The sequence below is a fragment of the Mesoplodon bidens genome, assembly GCF_964165515.1.
Source record: "Mesoplodon bidens genome assembly, contig: HAP1_SCAFFOLD_231, whole genome shotgun sequence".
NCBI classification, from domain to species: domain Eukaryota; kingdom Metazoa; phylum Chordata; class Mammalia; order Artiodactyla; family Ziphiidae; genus Mesoplodon; species Mesoplodon bidens.
In genome coordinates, this window is record NW_027671346.1 from 605,091 (window position 1) to 626,305 (window position 21,215).

General features: G+C 42.3%; 1 long non-coding RNA gene across 10 annotated transcripts in view; it reads right to left on the reverse strand.

Moving 5' to 3' along the window:
* The window catches only part of LOC308611536, a 185,325-nt gene extending 167,465 nt beyond the window's left edge, over nt 1-17,860 (reverse strand). For 4 of the 10 annotated variants that reach the window (XR_014014951.1, XR_014014953.1, XR_014014955.1 and 1 more), the window contains exon 1: nt 17,482-17,809. This is a non-coding gene — a long non-coding RNA (uncharacterized lncRNA). Of the gene's footprint in view, nt 1-17,481 lie in introns of all 10 variants that reach the window. The other 6 variants (XR_014014948.1, XR_014014949.1, XR_014014952.1 and 3 more) reach the window with 4 other exon arrangements.
* Nucleotides 17,861-21,215: the final 3,355 nt, after the last annotated feature.

A 21,215-nucleotide genomic window follows, 5' to 3' on the forward strand; every position in this document is an offset into this window, starting at 1 on the left:
TTAGAACTCATCTTGAAAGTAAAAGGTACTTTTATACTTTATAATGAAAAAATCAATAAAATGTGCCTTTATGCAGAGAAAATGTAATTATAATACCAATTAATGTTAACTGGTCACTTTTTTTATTGAAGTATAGTTAACATACAATATTATGTTAGTTTCAAGTGTTCAACATAGTGATCCAACATCTAAATACATTTGAATTGGTCACCATGATAAGTCTAGTAACCATATATCACCATACAAAATTATTTCAGTATTATTGACTATATTCCTTATGCGGTAGATTGCATCCCCAAGACATTTATTTTATAACTGGAAATTTGTACCCCTTAATCCCCTTCACCTATTTCTCTCAGTCCCCTATCCCCCTTCCCCTCTAGTAATCACCAGTTTGTTCTCTGTATCTACAAGTTTGTTTCTCTTTTGTTTCCTTTGTTTTATTTTTTAGGTTTCACATATAAGTGAAATCATACAGTATTTGTTCTTATCTGTCTGACTTATTTCACTTAGCACACCTAGTACTCTAGGTCAATCCATGTTGTTGCAAGTGAAGATATTTCATTCTTTTTTAGGACTAAGTAATATTTCATTATATATATGTGTATATATACACCACATCTTCTTTATCCATTCATCTATTTATGGACACTAGTTTCTTCCATATCTTGGCTATTATAAGTAACGCTCAAATGAACAGAGGGGTGCATACATCCTTTCTTATTAGTGTTTTTCTTTTCTTTGGATAGATACTCAGAAGTTGAATTGTTGGATCATATGGTAATTCTATTTTTAACATTTGGGGGAACCTCTGTACTGTTTTCCATAGTGGCTGCACCAATTTACATTCCCACTAACAGTGCACAAGGGTTCCCTTTTTGATCAAGGCCATTCTGACAGGTGTAAGGTGATATCTCACTGTGGTTTTGATTTGCATTTCCCAGATGATTAGTGATATTGAGCATCTTTTCATGTGTCTTTTGGTCATTTGTATGTATTCCCAAAGCAATGTAACCCCTATCAAAATACCAATGGCATTTTTCACAGAATTAGAACAAATAATCCTAAAATTTGTATAGAATCATCCAAACAAACAAACAAACAACCTCCAATAACCAAAGCTATATTGAGAAAGGAAAACAAAGCTGGTGGTATGATATGCACTGATCTCAGACTATACTACAAAGCTATAGTAATCAAAACGTTATGGTATTAGCATAACAACAGACACATAGGTCAGTGGAATAGAATAGGGAGCCCAGAAATGAACCCACAGTTATGTGATCAATTAATCTACAACAAAGGAGGCAAGAACATACAATGAAATAAAGACAATAAATGGTGTTAGGAAAATTGGACAACTACTTGTAAAAGAGTGAAACTGAATTATTTCCTTATACCATACATAAAAATAAATTTAAAATGGATTAAAGACTCACATTTAAGACCTGAAACCATAAAACCCCTAGGAAAAATACATTGACATCGATCTTAGCAATATTTTTTTGGGGTCTATCTCCTCAGGCATGGCCAACAGAAGTAAAATTAAACAAGTGTCATTATATCAAACTGAAAAGCTTTTGCAGAGAGGAGAAAACCATCACAAAATGAAAAGGTAACTTACTGAATGGAAGATTTTTTCAAATGATATATCTGATAAGGAGTTAATATCCAAATTATCTAAAGAAATCATACAATTTAATATCAAAACCCCCCAGATATTCCAATTTAAAAATGGGCAGAGAACCTGAACTGGTTACTTTTTAAAGTGTTTGATACAGTACTTAGATGCATTCTTTTTTCATTAGCCTTGAATATCAATACTCTTAACATCTCCGTTTATAAATGAAGAAATTAAGGGATGGAGAGATAAATGACTTGTCTAAGGTACAAAGCTTATTACAAAAAAGATTATACTAAACCAGATCTCTGATTCAGATTCCTATACTTTAATCATTATGGCTTACTGCAGAAGATTAGAGACAGAATTTGACATTGAAAGCTTAGATTCCAGTTTTTAATGAGACTTCTTCACCATGCCTTTATGTCTAAGGGAAAAAATTCTGGTCTGTACTGCCATTAATGGTAATACTGCTTTAGAGAATTGTTCTGGAGGGAAAGGATATTATTCAAATTTATTTTTAAAGTTTTTTTTTTTTTGGTTTGACTTTGTTTCTTAATTTTCTCATGCTAGGATGGGAGGGCAAACAAAACCTAAACTAACAATACCAACTATACGTGTGTGTGTGAGTGTGCCTGTACTTATAAGTATGAAAATACAACTTACAAGAAAAGGCAAGGCCAGAATCTATAAGGCTAAGGATTTTGACTTTATCTTAGATGCAAGAGAAAGCAATTAAATGAAAAGATAGTTGTGTAGATACTAGGCTGTTCAAGTAGAGCAAAGGAGAAATGGTAGTGGCTAAGATGGTGGCAATGAAGATGAAGAGAAACATTATAAATGTGATGAGAGAGAGAGAGATGAGATTCCAGAGGACCTAATGATGCAGTCGATGCAGAAAGTGAAGAAAAGGAAGGAATTGAGGACCATTCCCAGGTTTTTGCATTGAGTTACTTTTTGTGTGAATCATGGTACCATTCACTGAGCAAGAAAAGATTTGCAGGATGGGACAGTTTGGAAGAAGGAATAATTGAAGTTTCATTTTAGACATCTTAGCTGTAGAGACGTCAAGCAGTGTTCCTCATATTTCTCCAATGAAAAGAATCACCTGGGGATCTTAGTGCACATATGGATTATCACCTTTTCTGCTAGAACTTCTGGTTTGGTAGTCTGAGTTGAACACAAAGTACTGGATTTTCTCACACTGCAGAAGAAAAAAAAACACACTGAAGGAGGTGGGAAAGAGCTAACCTAAGTAACTTTGGAAAATAGTATTTTAATATACTGTAATTAACCATGCACAATATATACTGAAAAGCTAAAGACAAAAAGAAATGTACACAAATACTGAACTTGTTAGTAAATTTATTTTTCACACGTGTACAGGTTAATGATTTTTAAATATTTTATGTGTATTCCAGAATTGAGCAAATGAATAAATAGACTGCAAATAATGAGAATCAGGTTTCTAATTGTTAAAGAAAAGAGCTACAAATAAGGAAAGGGTAAGGGAGGCTAGAATAAACCCTGTGGTGTTGGATTGGAATCAAGGTATCAATTTGAATTCATATATCAATTTGAAGTTATATATATATGTAGATAGACAGATGATAGATAATGTGTGTGTATACACACACACCCAGATAGATAATATGAAAATAGAGATACTTGTATATTTTTATGTATTCGTATATATATTTTTAGCTCTCTCTGCTGAAAACACAATGAGGTAGCTTGGATAGCGATAAATCCACCTCATACCAAGATTCTGGTTTCTGAATACCATTATTAATGCAAGAAACAAGAACTCCATGGAGAAATGACTGATTCAAGGCTGAGACAGAGGAAAGTACAAGATGGGTCTGGAGCATTTTGTGGTGTCAGAAAGTAAGATATTACTCCAAAAATTGTATGGCCATGTAGGAAAAATATAGGAGACAGCTGGAAGGAGTACCAGTGACCAAATATGGAACACTTTGAGAAACAAAACTATTAATGATAGTAATAAATTTTAACCCGTAGAATAAAATAAATATCCACAAGTTCACACTGATGTATGTATATATATAAACAAATAACCAGATAAATACATAAATGAAGAAGAAGAACAGCTCTTTCTTATACTCAAATTATAGTTAATAAATGTAGAGGGAATGATGGGAATAGAAAATGAACAATCATCAAACACCACAGTAAAGGATGGAGTCAAAAATTATTGATGGATGCTAAAATTAGTATGGGAAAATTAAACAAGAAGCAGAATATTTGAACAATCTCAAATAATTACAAAGGGAAAAATAGTGATTTTGCAGCTATCATTATAACTAAGTCATCAACGTTAGCATCCCCAGTAGTGAGACACACAGATTTGTTTGCACCTCTAATATGTACTGAAAATGGCATATCTCTCCTGAAGTGTTCTTGTCAAGAAATACATATCCTCAGTCTAACCATGAGAAAATATCAAACAAATCCTATTTGAGAAAAATTCTACAAAATGACTGGCTAGGATTTTCCATTAGTTCAAGGTCATAACAGACAAAAAAAGACTGAGGAACTATCCTAGATTAGAGAAGAATGGGGAGATAAGACAAGCAAATGCAATAAGGGATCCTAGATTTGAATCTGGACCACAAGACAATAGGCAATATTTGAATACGAGTCTATAAATCGTTAGTAGCATTGTGACAATGTAAACTTTCTGCTTTCAATAATTATACTCTAGTAATATAAAATGTTAACATTTGGGGAAGCTGAGTAAAGGGTATATGGGAACTCATACTGCTATGTTTGAAGTTTTTTGATAAATAAGATTTGATAACACAGTTTTATAAAACCTTAGTTTGGACATTTCTGAACCTCTTTTTTGTTTCCTTATGGAAGAAAGTTGCTTGTTTAGGGTTAATACTAATTCAGTGGGGGTAAGATTTACACAGGACCAACCCTAACAATAATAGTGTGTGGCACAGGAAACAACTTTGAATGGCCATTTCAAGGAACAATATACTTAAGTGTATACAATGAGTAAAATGGATGAACTACACAAATTAATGAGTTGAAAAACCATAGAATCATAGAATTTTCTCACTGTAAAGGCTCTTACTTTCATAACTTTTCAGAACTTTTCCGTTCCTATGGGTAAATACCAAAGAGCAGGATTACTAGGTCACTGTATGGTAAAAGTACGTTTATTTTGTAAGAAACTGCTAAGTATCCCGCTAGCCACAAATGAGAATTCCAATTGTTCTGCATCATCACCAACTTCAGTATTTCAGTTTTGGGATTTTAGCCATTTAAATAGGTGTGTAGTGGTATCTCATTATTGTTCTAATTCAAAATTCATTGATGACATGGAATGTGTAGCATCTTTTCATATGCTTATTTGCCATGTGTCTATTTTCTTTGTTTAACCATAGTAGTTTTGTTGTTTTTTTTTAACCAAGGCCTGCTAACTCTTGTCCTCCTGTGTCTATTTATGTTGTCTTTTTTCTCTCTTTCTTCTTTTTTTGAACTTTTGATCATTTAGTCTTTTTCCTGGTTATGTCCAATTATTTTTTATACTAAAATTGGGCTTAACTTATTTTAGGAAAGTATAAAGATACCTCCACATTCTGGATGTTGTTATCTTTCTCTTGAAAAGATTTACTTTGGCCCATGGCAGACAGTTACTATAGGGACTGGTAACCTTAGTCCATTCTCAGTTTGAGCTCATTCAAAGCCATTTTTCAGTCTGTGTGAAGGTTGGTCTATTTCTGTCTTGTCCTTCCCTACGGGTGTTGCCCTTTGGGATTACAATGTGAAAGTTTGGATTCTCCCTATTCCCAACTACCCTTGTATTTGTTACGCTTTAAATGTGATGGTTCCCACAGCCCTGTGAGACTAAAGATACACTTAGCTTGTCATTCCATTAGTTGTTGCCTTTAGCTTGAGCTGTTGCCCTTTGGCTTCTGTGGTTAGAGTCTTTTGAACTCCTTGGCTTTTCAGTTCCTAGGCTGTAAGATTTGAATCAGCAAATGCCCAGAGGAGAAAAGCTGCACCAAATGTCAAGCTTGCGTCTGTGTTTCCCTTCTCTCCACAACTTGGCCCACACGTCTTGGTGTCTCCCTGACGTTCAGATGCCAGCGAACAGATGTTTCCTTGCTTTGTCCAGCTTCGCTACAATTCCTGTAGACGTCGCCTGACCTTATGCGATTACTGAACTGTCGTCTCAACTACCCCCAGGAAGAAAATGTACAATTTTACGTTTTATTTTCTATATTACCTCAGGTTCTGTAGAGACCTTTTACCTCACTGCTTGGTCCAGTTCCTGTGTTAGCAGTAAGATGGAGATAAGGTGGAGGCTAAGAATACTGGGGGGAAATCACTGATGAATGATATGTCTCGTTCTGTTTGTTTTTCCTCTCCTTACTTATTACTCTGGCAGCCTACACCTGCCTTTCTTCATTTGACCCAGTTGCCCAAATAAGAAACCCACTCTGGTAAAGACCTGACTTTACTCTCATAAATGTCTGCATGTTAGGATTAGCTAGATGATGAACACCATGCCAGAGTTCTTTGTGTGAGACTTTTGCAGACTTTTGTGAGCCCTTTAGTTTGCCTCTTGCCAACGCTGCTCAGATTGTTGAGGTTTTCTAAGATTCTGTAGGTCAAACCTCTCTACCTGCATACCAGATGAGCCCTTCTCTCTTTCCTGACCTCACTTGCGGGAGGTTAGCCCTCGGTTCTTCTTTTTCCCCATCCAATCATAATTGTTCATGAATTCCAAAAGGCCCTCAAAGTATCTGTTGTCCCTTTCTCTCTTCTCTTTTCTATCAACACTGTTAAATATTAACCATATATTTGCATACCTCTTTCTTACTTACAGTGGAATATTGGAAGGCTCAATCATTAAGTGTGAGTCCCACCAAACTAGGACTCATACAACACTCTCCTCCAGGCCAAAACTTTTGATATCCACTGGCTTTTTCTTATACTATCTTATATGGAGCTAAATTTGTAATGATTTAGTTAATTCCTGAGTTATGTGACAATAAGAAATCAGTCAAATTAGCACTACAGAAGTGCAGCTTAGACCTAGGGACCAGAAACAAGGACCACAAAAACCTGTTAACCAATAAGTTTCACTTGTACTTCATGTTTAACAACTGCTGAGGGTGAATGGGAAGTGAGGGAAAAAGAGTTTAACTTCATATCACAGAAACTTGCGCTAAAATGAAGAGGAAAATGACCCAGTTCCTGGTTCAAGTCACTGTAATCTGCTTCAATAAATAGTAACAGCACACAAGGAAAACAAACACTGTATGATAGGAACAATGGATAATTAAATACCAGATCAGGGAGGACAGATTACACTTGCTATGGGATTTCATTAAAGAAGGATTCCAAAAAGTACTGGCTTCTTCTGAGAAGACTTCTCAGAACAGGTAGCATTTAAACTGAGTCTTGAACAAGTATATAGAGGGTAGGGAACAGGCCTTCCGGGCAGGGAACAGGCACAGTGTCAGGAATGGCACAAAGGGCTTATGGAATAGGGGACAAAACTGGCTGAACACAGGAGTGCTACGTGTTGGGGAATATGGGGGAAGGCTGGCTGAGGTTGGTTAAATGAAACATAATTAGACGGAAGAGAAAGGAGGTGGAAAGACACATGGAAGACTGTGGAAAGCCCCTGAAGATGGAGGTCAGCATAATAATATGAAGAACTCAGTGGTACTTTGACACTGTATGAATGTCTAGGTTTAAAAAATCAGGAAAACACAATAAAACAATAAACTACTGATAGAATGATATGTACCCAGAGGCCAGATACCAAAGAATACACACTGTGTCTTTCCATGTATGTCATATATGGTGATAGAGGTCAGCTTAGGTGTTGCCCTGGGAGAGTATGGAACACAAAGAAGTAACAGAGAACCGTGTAGGGTGTTAGAAATATTTTATAATATCTTGATCTGGTGTTGCATACATGGGTGCATAGAGATGTAAAAATTCAGTTATTAGCAATAAAGTTAACCTACTAGATTTTTTTTAATGTATGCGTACATTAAAAAAAAATCTAGTAGGTTAATTAGGCTGTCAGTTGTGTGAAGTAAATTTTGGTCAAGGAATAGCCAAGGTAGTAATGCAGTAATAAGTTATAAATGTACTCACTGTGCTCTAGAATGTCACAATTGGAATACAAGAAACATGTGTAAGAAAAAAGACAAATATTCAACATTGATGGTTGGATGAGCTGAATAAGTTAGATCACTCTACTTTCAATTTAAGAACTTGGCCAGTGTTTGGATACCTCTGAACAAAGAAAAAAAAGAAATACAATTTTTATTATGCATATGCTATGTATCAATCCCTGACGTATATTTTGACACATATAAACATGGGAAATATTACACCTTGTAACTGAGACAATGAAGATGAGTGAGGTAGCTGGTTTTGACACTAGAGGCTGAGAAAACCATCAGCTCATAATCGTAAGAAGTCTGAAGCCGGAGGAAAAGAATCAAGAGAAAATAGTGGTAAGTGCCAGGAGCCTCTGGAAACTACATCAGAGATGAAGACTCCAGGACTGTTGAGCTTTCTAAGAGTCCCAATAACTCAGGTAAAAACAGAGGGCTTAAAACTGAATCCTGGGGATATATGTATGCATATAGCTGATTCACTTTGTTATACAGCAGAAACTAACACAACACTGTAAAGCAATTAAACTCCAATAAAGATGTAAAAAAAAAAACAAAACCTGACTCCTGCAAAGTAACAATTGTTACGACAAACAGTAAAGAATTATAAGAAAAATAATCACATGCCTGTCCCAACAGAGAAATATCCTAAGCTCCATCTCACCATTTCTCCGATTGGCCTTTCACAAAATACAGTCCCATCAGCTGAATATAGGTTTGTCAAGTAACTGTGAGTAAGACTGAATTAAACAGAAATAAATCAATTCCTTCCTCCAAAACTTTTCAGAGTATGTAATGTAACAAAGTGAAACTTGAATTTCATGTCGGGATGTAGAGTACAGCTCTTCTCAAATGCTTCTGTCTTGTAACTACATTAACATCATCTAAAACCAGTGTTCTGCAGGACAGAGATTGTGAAACGCTGCTCTCATCATGTAAGATATCAAGTCTTTCTGAAAATCCATTCTTCCTTCTGCCCTTTCTCGTGTTGTCCCTGTTACCTGGAATGTCTGTCCTAAGCTCCATCTGCCAAAACCCTACCCATTTTTAGGATCCAAGAGATAATAAAAGGCTTACATTACTGAAAGGCAGAGAAAGAAATCCCTTCCTAGGGATCTACATTTCCTTACTAGGGAAAAGAAAAATTGTAAAGTATACCACAGTGACCTTAAGTCTATGAATGTAACTATGTTGTGTTACTTTGAGTTCTGTAAAAGTCAATGTGCTACAATATACATCTATATGAATGTTTGATCTCTTATAAGTAGAACTTGCTGATAACTTTCATCATGAGCAAGGTTAATGATTAAGGGAGCCATTGTATTTGGCTCAGCCCTTATAACTAGGGAATATTAAAATTGGAAAGGTCTCTAGATATCAGCAAATCTATCCACCTCATATTCTAAGTAAGGAAACTGAGACCTTCATAGATTGGATATTTATATTAACAAAGGAAAAGGATATAAGATTGGCAGAACTACCTTTTAGATTAAGAATTTTGAGATTTTTATACACTACTAGGACATAATGTCCACTGATACTGAGACAATGTGTTTCTTAGTCATCATTTTCTATTGCACTGACCAAGCGAGGTGGCAGTCAGTAGTTGTACAAAGGGAAAACGAAAACTTTAGAAACTCCCCATTTATATACACAGGGAAATTCATCATTCATGTTATTTAAGCTAACTGGATGCAGTTTATCAGCTACATTGAGGAATGGTGAAGTGAAGTGTCTATACAATTAACATGTTAGTTTGTGTCATGACCTCCCTGTTGTTCAAGTGAGTTAACGGTTAGCACTCAACTAGGCACTTAAGAGTCCACTATAAATCTGGACTAAACGTTTATTTGTGGCGTCTTTATTCTTCTTTGGTGCCCTTAGGCAGAATTAGCCCTCTTATGTTTTGATAAATTCAAGTATTAAACAGGGCTAAGGTTTCACAAGTTCTTTGGCCTAAACATGGGGGTAAGGGAGACCAATGAGCTGGAGTACTTCTAGATTTAAGAATGGTCAGATTAAGGAAGAAGAGTCTTATGCCAGAGGTGAAAGAAGACTGATTATAATTACCTATTTTTAAAAATTCCAACACTTTTCAATGTTCTAAAGTGACCAGGAAGTACATGGGTTTGCTAGGAAGTAACGGAGTCAAGCAAGAATATTCTGTAAGAGTTTGTGGATGGCAAAGAAGAGGAAAGGAAGACAGAGACAATCCTAGAAAAGGTTTTGGTTGGCCGTAATAATGAAGTCAGAAGGAGAAGAAGAAGAAGAAGAATGACACATGCAATGGGAAAGAGAAAGCAAGAATAGAGAAGCAAAAGGGAGAGTAGAAAAATGAGACAAATTTGGAGAAAGAAATGAGGAAGAAAACTGGGTGAAAGAAGGAAGCACTGATGGTAGACCACTTGACACTCAAACATTAACACGATGCACATTTAAGATGTGCCATCAATGGCCATGGTCATTACCCTCAAATAGTTTACAGTATGTGTTTCAGAGACATTTATAAATTGAAAATGCCATTAAAATAAGTGCCAGGGTATAAGTATTCATGGAATTGTATGGGAGAATAAAAAGTCCCCCGTCAAAGAGCCTTCTGAGACATCAGAAAAAAAGGAAAAACCTAAAAAGCATAAGACTCTTCCTATTTTCATTTCCAATGATACATCATCCCAATCTTGATGATCAATCAGCGATTTAAATATCAACTATAAACCCAGTATTTTATGAGCTGCTATGCAGTACACTATACTAGAGCAATAGAACAGAGAGGACCTCAAACCCTCTGTTCCCTCAAATTGAAAGACACGCTTCCTGACCCCTCCAGACCACTACTGGACACAGGGAACACACACTAATGTTTCAGGACCCCAACCAGCAGTCACCTGCTTTGTGATTACTTCCATGACACACCCCCACTAACACCACTGACTTTCCTGCTCCTACGGGACATGACACAGATTTCCTATTTTAACACATACCACAGTGCATTATGATTGCAGGTAGATGTTCTAACAACTTAAAAGAGAATGAAGACTTTTTTCTCTTTACATCTTGTTATTTCCCTACTCATAATATTTCTTGAAGAGAAACCATAAAAATATAAACAAACACAAAAAACAGATAATATACAAAACGTGTGCTTTGCACCTTAACACAAACTTAAGTAAAATTAGTTCTGACAGTATCCGGCATGACAAACTTCCATGGTACAAATGAGAATGGACCAAGGTTTGAGCAGGTACAGGAGACAATCCAGGCATGAACAACACCAAGGAAAGGTAGACAGGAAGTAACATGGTGTGTAGGAAATCACGAGACCAGTCTGATGGGAAGAGACTTAAACAAGACTAAAATTCACTTTCTAAACCTCCATCTCCAATTGGACAATTCACAAGACACAGGTGCACCAAAGTGGCCAAATATTCAATCCCTTTAAAGGGGAGGAACAGTTTAAAATTTTATAAATTTAGTTTGCCCAAAAGCAACTGTCAAATGTTGGCAGGACACAATGGAGGCTTACCTTTGTTAACATAGTTAAGTCTCTCTCACAACTAGACCACTTGGCTCCACGTTCCTTAGCGCACCTGACGCACTTACACAGCATTGATGAGCTTTACACAACTGGAAGGTCACATCTTTATTTCTTATTGCAGGAACACAACATCTGGAAACTTTATTTCTAACAGAAGCTAAAGCAAAATTATTGTAAAATGAGTCATTTAAACCATACATTTTATCACCTTTAAAAAGCATCTGCTCTGTGCTAAGGATTAGAAATGACTCCTGTCCTTAAAGCCTCATTAAGGAGGAAGATCTATAAAGTCAAAATTTCAATCACATGACATAAAGCACAGAAGTGCCTATGGAGGCCAAAAGTTATATCTAAGTGACGGCTTCATGATAACCCTGGAGTACAGTCTAGAAAGATGAGGCTATGCAGAGTTGGAGTAGGAGGTGCATTAACTGCACAGGGAGCACCTGTGCAAATACACTCAAGCCTGACACCTGCTGGGCACTGTAAATACTGCAGGTGGGGATGACTAAAGACCAGCGGTCCAAGTGTGAGAAGAGACAGAAATAAAAATAGAGATGTTGGCCCAAGCAAGCCTGGGAGAGAGCATGGCTTGTATCCCACAAGTGATGAGGCCCTGGGGCTACCACTGGCTGAGTAAGGGTGCCTCCGCTGATGAGAAAAAGGCGCCCCGCAGCTGAAGAACCAATTAGATAAAGAGAGTGATCACAAAAAGCTCCCCTTCCTCAGGGCAAAGAGCCCCAGGAGGCTTGGCAAAGCACAGTTCAGACTACAGGCCTCTGTGCAGAGCACACGCTGGGCGGCTAGTATGCACTGACTCTGTGTGGGCAAGCCATTAGCAGCATTATTTTAGGCATATCTTGTCATGTTAGAAGATCACTCAACCCGGGTAGGCAGATGAACTTAGAGGAACTGAGACCAGGGGCCGCGAAACCACCCAGGAGTTTCTACCATAGTCGGGGCAAAATGTAATGTGGATGAAGAAGCAAATTTAGGAGGAGGCCAAAATTTACAAGCTAGACCCACTGGATGAAAGTCATAAAGAAAGTTCAGTGAAGGAATTCTGAAGAGAATGGGCTCTGCATTTTTCTTACAATCAATGTAAAATATTAGGCAAAATTAAGTACAGTGGCTTTTAAGGTCCCTTCCAGCTCTAATTTCTTTTGATTTCTAACTTATTACTCTCGTTAAGTAAAGTCCCTTCAGAGGTACAGAACAGTTCCTACACCTGAATGGGATGCAAAGAATAATCTGACTTCTCTTCACCAGGGAATGAGTTGAACTGTCCTTGCAGAAGAGGTAACACATGGTGAGAACCCCAGATCCTAGAAAAGGGCCAGGCACACGATAAGTATTCAGCTTTTTGAAAACAAATGAACAATCATTTCCTCTCCTAGATCTTCACACCCTTTCTCTGCTGGCTGCTTTCTTTCAGCTTATAAACTTCCTCAGTATACCCACTTAAAAAGCCCTCAGACCTATGATTCTTTGGATCTTCTTGTGGGTAACCTAAGTCTCTCCCATGCCTTCAAACACCTCTCCTCCCCAAAAGCCCAGATCTGAACCTTGGGCCCAGACCTGTCTACCAGGCCCCTCTAAAGCACTGAAGATGAAGTGAGATCCTCTCCCAACCCCCAATACCTTCCTACTGTGCTCTATATCTCTCAAAAAGATGCAGCTGTAAACTGTCACCCACGCTTGCTGCCCTCCCTTTTCTAACTGGTCACCAGGCCCCACCCATTCTCTCTCAGATCTCCAAAATCCAGTCCAACCTTTTATAACTTAAGTGGAAACCTTAGATTACAATTCACCCTGCACCCAATCAAGTGCCTTGCACATGGAGGTCCAAGTGAGTCTCTAAACCAGAAGTCCATCTCACCGTTCTTTAGGGTTTCCCACAGCCTTCAGGATAAACATCTAAACTTCTGACAGGACAAACAAGGCCCCGTTCTGTTGGGCCCCACTAGGTTTCCAGTATCAACTCTCATTTCTTTCCCAAACCCTGAGTTCTAGTCCTATACCTTAGTTTTGCCATATTTTCTTATATTTCTCAAACTTTGACACACACTGCTCCCTCCTGCCACGCCAGGAGCTTCTACATATCCTTAGAAAGGATGGCACCTCCTCCAAGAAGCCTACCCTGAACTTTCCCTTCCAAGATTCTGTGCTCTGCAAAGGGGAAAGGTGGGGGGGGGAGGGATACATTAGGAGTTTGGGATTAACACAGACACACGACTCTGTATAAAACAGATAATCAACAAGGACCTACCGCATAGCACAGGGAAGTCTACTCCATAGCCTGGAACAAACTGTACGGGATAAGAATCTGAAAAGGAATGGATATATGGATAACTAAACCACTTTGCTGTACACCTGAAACTAACACAACATTGTACATCAACTAACCTCCAATATAAAATAATAATTAAATTTAAAAAAAGATTCTGTGCTCTGTAGCACCAGAACTCACTTCTTCCAGAGCACTGACTACTGTGCTTGTGTCTACCTGCCGCCCAGTAGAAGGGGAGATTACCTAGGGCGGAAGCATCGTCTCCAGCAGCCCTTGGTTCTGACAACTCATTCAAGTGCCAGGCTACTTGACACACATAACCTGCTTAATTAATTCTAAGAACCCACAGAAAGAGTGGTTTTTAATGTCATTTTACAAGCGTGGGGATTGCAGTTCAAAAGTAACCTGCCCAGGCCACAGACAGCATAAGCCCTGGAATTCAAATCCTAAGCTGCCTTCACACCAGTGCCCTTTCCACTATATGATACGACTACTGAAAAACAGAATTTTTTTTCCTGAGCCCTGTTTTAATGGAAAGGAAATGAAGCTGGGATATACCAATTTCCTAATCGCTTTGGCGTGTACCAGGCAAAGTCGTTCAACAGACCAGGTAATATCTGTGGAACAATTAACGATGCTCCAAACTGTCCTAAGTCCTACATTGTAGGGTCTACAAGCATTAACACAGTGAGACCTTGTAACCTCCAGAGAGAGTGAGTCCTGTTCAGCCCATGCTACAGATGAGAACACTGAGACCTAGAAGCCTTAGAGCACTCGGCCGGGGTCACCGAGCCGGCAGGAGTCCGAGGCCGCACGCCCCATCTAGCGCACGCACACCCGGGCACTGGGCACCTGTTCTAGTGCCCACCTTCCACCTTGCACCATCTAAAACCCCGCTTCGCAGCGCCCACACGAGAGCCCCTGGAAGCGGGAAGTACAAAGCTGTCTCAGCTGTCTCAAACAGATGAACCAGTTTGCAGGGCAGAAGCTGAGACACAGATGTAGAGAACAAACGTATGGACACCAAGGGAGGAAAGCCGCAGGGGGGTGGGGATGGTGGTGTGCTGAACTGGGCGACTCGGATTGACGTGTATACACTGATGTGTATAAAATTGATGACTAATAAGAACATGCTGTATAAAAAAATAAAATAAAATTCAAAAATCAAAAAAAAAAAAGAATACTGTCTACTGTCCTCCGCGCCCCCTGGAACACTCACTGTACATATCCAGGAGGTGCCTGCAGAATGAATGAATCCATGAACAAACAAGCTCACTCGTTTCAAACGTGCAGTCACATGCGAAATCTGACCTTCTGAGAAGTTAAGCTTCTGGAAGGAGCCCATTTTCTTAATGTATTCAGCATCGAGTCATCACATAATAGGAACTCTTATGAAGTACTGGCCCCCTCACTTCCCATGAGAAAGCAAAATTCCTCAGCAGGGAAATGGGAGGGTAGCAGACATTACCCGCAAAGCTTTAGGAAGGCTGCGGCTCGCTGAGCACGTCACTAGGGCCCCTGACCGCCTGCCTGGTAGTAGGACAGACACACCAGGAACGGCTGCTGACCGGCAGAAAGAGCGCCCGGCCAGGCAGGCAGCACACCCCGCACCCTGCCAAGCGAGGTCTGGCCAGCAAGGGAAAGACGCTCTCCACTTCAGAACTGCCCACCACCAGAAAGCCAGGTCCTGCCAGGACCTGGACACACGAGGCCTTCCTTACAAGGGTTACACATCTGTGGCCTCGCTCTGCCTCGAATAAAAGACAGTGACGGGGACAACGTGACCATCTCCAGATGAACGTTCAACTTCGTTTCAAGTGCCTGGGTGCTGGGTCACAGTGGATTTCTAAACTCTTCCAATATTCAAAAATACCAATTTCTAAGATGCAGAAGAGTTGTTAAACATACACTTAGCACAGACCCCAGTCCCACTCCTGAGTATTTTCTCAAGTGAGGTAAAAACCCAAGTTCACATGGAAACCTGCCCTGGGATGTTTACAGCAGCTTTATTCATGATCCCCTCAAAACTGGAAACATCCCACAAGTCCTGCCACCCGCAGGCGAATGGACAAACGGAAAATGGAATACAACACAGCAAGAAAAAGGAGTGGCTTCTCATACCCGCAACAACAGGGATGACGGACTTCCCTGGTGGTCCAGTGGCTAAGACTCCACACTCCCAATGCAGGGGGCCAGGGGTCCATCCCTGCTCAGGGAACTAGATCCCCCACGCCGCAACTAAAACATACTGCACACGGTAATAAAGATCCCATGTGCCGCAACTAAGACCCAGCACAGCCAAGTAAATAACTAACTAAATAAAGAGTTAAAACAACAACAACAAAAAAGCAAACCCGGGAGGAATATCGCATAGCTTTTGCTGAGCCAAAGCAGCCAGAATCAAAAAGCTACATGCTGTTGTTCCGTTTATCTGACTTTCTGGAAAAGCCAAAACCTTAGGGACGGAGAGGAGATTAGTGGCCAAGAGGCTAGAGGCACCCTGGCGCCAAAGGGCAGCAAATGGCATGACAGGATTGCTCTGCCGCCTGATGGCGATCAAAACTCCTACAACTGTGCACTACAAGTGAACTATGCTTCACGGCTACTAAGGAGACACAAATTATTACAGTTTGAAAAATGTGCCGGCCAGCCATCCCCTGCATGACAAATGCAGTAAGAGGGGCGGGGAGGTGAGGCAAGTGGATCAGCTGGAGTTCTTAAGGTTCTCCCCACTTTCAGTTTCCCTCCCCTGGCATGTCTCCCCGCCCGGCCCACTGCTGCTCAGGCCGCCCACCCGGGCCGCCTGGAGTTACCCAACCGGAAAAGCCAGAGCCCAGGCTCAGCCGCGCCTCCAGGCACAGGAAGGGCAAAAATAGAAAGCGCCAGTGCGCAGTGGAGGGCTGGAAACCCTCGGACCTCAGATAACTGCGGAGAACCTGGGCTCGGAGTCAACGTCGGCTCCAGGCGGTCCCAGCGTCCCGACCCCGGCCGCGACACACTTTCCACAAAACTGACACACACGCGCGGGTCGCGCGGGCTTCCCCGCCGGGTCGCCTGGAGGCCGGTCCCCCGCAAGCTGAGCGCACGAAAGGGCGCCCCAAAGGCGCCGGCCCAAGGCGCCCACTGCGCTTTCCCTCCGGAAGGTGGGCTGCGGGGCCCAAGCGTAAACCCTGAGACAAGGTACACGCGCACCACGCCGCCACAGGGGACGAGAGGCCGGACGCCCACCTGGCCGGACACCCTGCATTTCTGGAATCACCGGACTTGTGTGTAAATTTCCCTTTGGCGTGTCATTTTCCAAAGGCCACTCGAGATCAGGGGACAGCACGCCTCCTCTCCAAGTGTCCTGCCAGCCCACCCACTCAAGATCAGAGGGACAAAATGCCTAACTAAAACAAAACAAAACAGAAACACAAAAAACTGGAGAGAGGGAGGAAAGGGTGCCCTCAAAAATAAAATAAAAAAAACCTAAGCACGTTGACAGCGCTAAGAATAAACTACCAGGCAAAAGAAACCCTACATGTCAAATCCTAAAGTACAGAAGGGCAAGCCCGCCGGCAGTCCAGGCCCGGGGAGAACGGGGTCCCCAGCCCTGCAGAGCCAACCGCAGACCGGCTCGGGCGCCCCTCAGAAGCGCGGGGTCCCCGCGGCCGAGTCTGCGCCCCCGGCCGGCGCCGGCTCCCCTCTGCCCACCCTGCGCGCGGGGGCTGGAAACGGCCGCGGAGAACCACGGCGGGGCCGGAAGGGGGGCTCCAAAGGAGGTCTGGCGACTCGAGTCGCTCCGTTTCTCGGTGGGCTCAGCGCGCGCCGTGGGGGAAGAGAGGCGGGGGTCCGGGAGGAGGGGACGGGTGGCACTTACGTAGACCGGCAGCGGCCACGGGCAGACGGCGGGCTCGGCCCCCACGAGCGATTCCAGCCTCAGCTCCAGCTTCTCCCCCATGTCTTCGCGCGCCGCCCCCGCACCGTGCTAGTCTAGCGGTTGGGGGAGGGGCGCGGCGCCGCCGGCGGGGGCGGGGCAAACAGGCAGGCGGGCGGTGAGGGGAGGGGGCCTGGCCTGGGCCTCAGCCGCCGCCGCCACGCTCCCGTCCGGCCCCCGGCTCCCTCTTTGTGGTCACAGGCCCCGGGCCTCCAGCGCTGTTGCGAACTCAGGCCTGCGTGAGGCGAGCACAATGAGCCGGGGACCGGGCCGAACCACTCGCGGCGCGCGCGGCCCACCCTGTGGACACGCCCGCTCTCACGCACGCACGCACGCACGCACGTCTTCGGCTGCCCCCAGCCACACCCACTGGCCCGAAGTGGGGACCCGAGGAGACCCCTCGGGGCCTGGGGTGGCGGGTTCGACTCCCGCCCTTGACGTACCGTGACACCCCCCCCTCCCCCCCAATAAGAAGACTATAATTCCTCATTAAATATGACAGCTGGAATCCCGGCTTCTGTTCACAAAAATGCCGTGTATTTAGCCTATGCTAGGCACCAGACCGCGGACGCTCAGTACTGGCAAAAAAGGAAATGCCCTGCCCTCATGGCACTGCCATTTTAATTGGAATAGTAGGGACAATGTTCAAGGGAGAAAATAAAGTGTCATCATCGCCACGGGGATGGTTAATCTCATGTGCGCACTGCGTGGGGCCCCGGCAACCACAAACATTATTCCAGATGTGGCCAGGAAGGTATTTTTCAGAAGAGATTAACACTGAAATTGGTCCACTTTGCGTAAAGGAGACTGTCAATGCCGCGGCGTGGGTGGGCCTCGTCCATCAGTTGAAGGACTGGAGAGAAAAATGAGGTTCCCTAGAAAGAGGGAACTGTTCCTCCCATGGCCTTGGGACATCAGCTCTTCCCTGTGTCTCCAGCCCAGAGTCCTGCCCGGACTTGCTTGCCTCACAGCCACATGAGTCAACGCCTTAAAACAAAACTATATATGTAAAAATACTGAATATATACAAGCCTATTAATTTGTATATGTGTGTATACATATTATATATATGTATACACATGTTTATATGTGCGTGCGTTTGTATTATATGTGTAAGTACTATATACAGTATACATACAAGCCTATATATTTGTGTGTATATATTGTATACATGTATGTATGTGTATATATATAGTATACATATTATAAATGTGAACATGCTGTATATATACACACACCCATATATTGATATGTGGGTGTGTGTATATATACAGTATATGTACACTGTACGTATGTATGTATACAGTGTATATTTATATATAGGTGTGTATATATGTTGTATACCTGTATGTGTATATGTTGCATAGGTATTATATGTATATATGTATATACTATATATAGACACACTTGCATATGTATTTATATGTGTATGTACATGCGCATATTTACATATAGGTGTGTATGTGTGTGTATACATTGTGTATATGTATGTGTATGTATCTTATATATATGATATATATGTATATATACGATGAATTTATATGTACAGTACATATATATTTTTATGCTACATGCTTTTAGATGTAGGTGTATATATGTGTCTATATGTATGTACGTGTATTGCACATATTATATATGTATGTATACTGTATATATACACATCTAAATATCTTTGTATGTGTGTATATATGTATGATATATATGTACCTAGGTGTGTCTATTGCATATGTTATATGTATGTGTACATACTGTATATATACAAACTATGCATTTGATATGTGTGTATGTATAGTGTATATGTATACGTATATTGTATGTGTGTATACATACTGTATATATACAAACGATGCATTTTATATACGTGTGTATATATGTATGTGTGTATTGCATATACTATATGTGTATATGTCTGTATGCATACTGCATATATACACAGCTGTATATTTTTGTATGCATGTACATATGTATGTGTGTGTGTGTATATACACACACACACCCTATGGATTCTGTTTGTCTGGAGAAGCCTCACTGATACGGACACTTATGACAATTGAGCACCTGCTCTTTGCCAGCCAGGGAGCCAAACGCTTGTCTTTTCGGTGTCTCCCTTAAGTGTCACAAGTCCCGGGAGGGAAGGTGATGCCGCTCCTACCAGTTGAGGTGCCTCAGGGTCAGAGAGGCGCACAGGGCGGGGGGCTGGAGCCTGGTGGAGCCCAGGTGGAGTTCTAGCAGCAGAACAGCCTAGCAGAGCCACTTCCCCAGGTGCTTCTCACAAAGACGCCGAGGGAGAGACGGGGTCTGAAGGAGGGGATGAGGTAGCTTCCGTGAGTCCGCAAGCCCAGACCAAGGCTGACTCGTCAAGGGTGTTAGAGGTCAGGACTGTGGTTACCCTGGGGGAGGGGTTACACAGAGCCATTCCCATTCTGAAAAAGTATGCATTCTGCTCTTGTTTGTATATTTACCCCCCCAACCCCAAATCTTTTAAAAACAGATTCTCTTGGCTGCTGGGAGCACACACGGGGAAGTTGTGTGTGAGGGGGTGTGATCCAGTGGACAAGGAGGATAAGCCCCCCACTCGTAGGGCCAGGAGTGGCTCAGCTTTGTGAGCTAAGGATGGCCCGCGAGGTCCCAGAGAGAAGGGTCCCTACTCCGTCCCTGCTCCGTGCACCTCATTCCCAGCCTGAGAAACCCAGAGCTACCCACACACACACACACCAGGGAGGAGAGCCAGTCACCCTGGCTCACAGGCTGCGGCTCCAAGGCTCCGGGCACTAGGAGCTATTTTCAGTTTTCATGCCCTAGGACATGGCCAGAGCTATTGTCTCCGGAAACTCTCTGTCTGTCTCTCGCCCGCCCACCCTCCCTCCCTCCTCCGCCTCTTCCCCTCCCGCTCCAGCTGTCCTGCTCTCCACCCTGCATTTCTACACAGGATGGCTCACAGACAGCTGCTCCCTGTGTCCACCCGCCACCATTCGATGGATGTCAAAGCAAGCCCTGGGGACTTCCTTGGAGGTCCAGTGATTAAGACTCCGAATTTCCACTGCAGGGGGCGTGGGTTCGATCCCTGGTCAGGGAAATAAAATCCCACATGCCGCACGGCCCGGCCATAAAAATAAATGAATAAAAAATAAAGTTAGAGTGATGAAACAGCCCTAGTGGTGCAAGAATGGGACGTAAAGCTCTATGGTATAGAATAAAGGTCCAGAAAGAGATATATGAGAACTTGATATGACAGAAAGTGGGGAAATTAAGGAGTTTTAAATAAATGACATTTGGACAATTGCATACCCATGTGGGAAAAAGTAAACTAGAAAAAAAAAAAAAAGCAAGCCCTGGTCAGGTGTGACCTTGGGCCCAGGACTATTGGCACACATTGTCGTGTGGGATGTTCTTCCTTAGACTCCTCCCTCCCTCCTGTGTCACTTTCCCTGCCAGGTAAAGAACTCTGCCTGGTCAGTAAGACCCTAGAGGTCCTTGGCCATTGTTATTGCAGTTGGAATTGTTACTGTTTACATAGGGTGACCAACACCCACCCCCAGCTTGCCCAGGACCGCTCAGGTTTGAGCGCTGGAACTGTGGGGAAACCCTCATTCCTGGGGAACCCCAGAAGGCTGGTCAGCCTATTTAGGACGGATCTTTCACTTGATCTCCCAACCCCCGAGAGCCAGAAAGGGAAT